Source organism: Buceros rhinoceros, unplaced genomic scaffold (genome assembly GCF_000710305.1).
Source record: "Buceros rhinoceros silvestris isolate BGI_N320 unplaced genomic scaffold, ASM71030v1 scaffold33115, whole genome shotgun sequence".
Lineage (NCBI taxonomy): Eukaryota > Metazoa > Chordata > Aves > Bucerotiformes > Bucerotidae > Buceros > Buceros rhinoceros.
Genome location: NW_010411650.1, coordinates 4,662 through 6,032, shown reverse-complemented (window position 1 = coordinate 6,032; position 1,371 = coordinate 4,662).

Genomic DNA, 1,371 nt, shown 5'->3' with positions numbered 1-1,371 from the left:
GCAGGAATGGAGGGACTTGGAAAACATCTGTCCGCTTTCCCTTGGTCTGGAAAGCGAAGGTGGAAAGGAACCGAACAAACAGCTATTCAGTGCAGATTAGAAGGTCAAATTCACTTGTTCCACCATCTGGTGTCTATTTGTACCCATCCCTGGACCATGCAGGGGTTGGTTTGGTTTCGGATGGACCCCGACTGCTCCGGGGAGAGCAGCAATCCACCTGCACCACCTTGGCTTGGCCAAGGGCTTAGAGCTGGAGCCAAAAGCAAAATACGGGATCCCCAGAGCTCAGGAGAGGCTGACTCAGCACTTCAGGCCACAACTGGCTGCAGACCAGTTGAATCCCTCTCGTCCTGTCCTCCCTGTGCCTTCGCAAACAGACTCTGGCTTGACAAGCCACCCAGGAAGGAGTGTTGCCTTCTCCGGGGTTTCCTTCCCAGCACTGAAGCTGGGGATGTGGCTGTCAGCATCAGGTGGGGGGCAGCCATGGGGCTGGGTTTGGGGAGCCCAGAGGTGCAAATGGACTGGTTTCTGCTTCCCTGCACGGCACCACAGCAAAGCAGGTGCAAGGTTCTTCTTCCTGCCATTTCCAACCAGCCTCCTGGGAGATCTTGGCAGGATTTCTGTCCAGCTGGTGAATACAGCTGGAAAATCAGCCCCTTATCTGCTCTGGGGGGAGAAGCCACCAGCCTAAGCCCGAGGGGATCGTGACAGCATCCCTCCTCTGTCCCATGCGCTGCTTTTATGGCCAGACACAAGCACTCCAGTGATGCCCCCCAAAACCTCCTACCTCTTTTTTCCTCGCAGCAATCCTCTCCTCTAGTGCCAGAAGATTAAATTCCACCCATTTCCCCCCCAAATGGGGGGACATGCCTTTTGTCTGACACCCTTGCTACTGGAGCTCCGATATCCCCCCTGCTATGGCACCGCTGCTTCCAGGAGAGCCCTAAGCCAGGCACCACCAGCACTGCCCGACCCTGCAGCGAACAGCACGTGCAACAGGAAGAAGAAATATAAATCAGAGCACAGGGAGCTGAAGTGGTTGTTTTTAACGTGCTAATGGTGAAGGATTATGCTTTCCGATAGACGCTCTTGCAAGCTCTCTGCTGGCATTCTCCTTCGTGGCAACCACTCAGAAGCTGAATTCTGCAGAGATCCCCAAACCGGTTTGTTTTTATAAATTATTATTATTATTATGAGGGGCAGAAGCTGCTCTTACAGAGACATTAACTATTACTGTGGTATGCACACAATGACCTAATACCGCCGGACCCACCCAGTGCAGACGGATGGCAAGGAGCACCTGTGCAATGCTCCAGCGCGCTCCGCCTCCCTCCAACACGCGCCCCGGCTCACGGAGATTCATGCTCCACC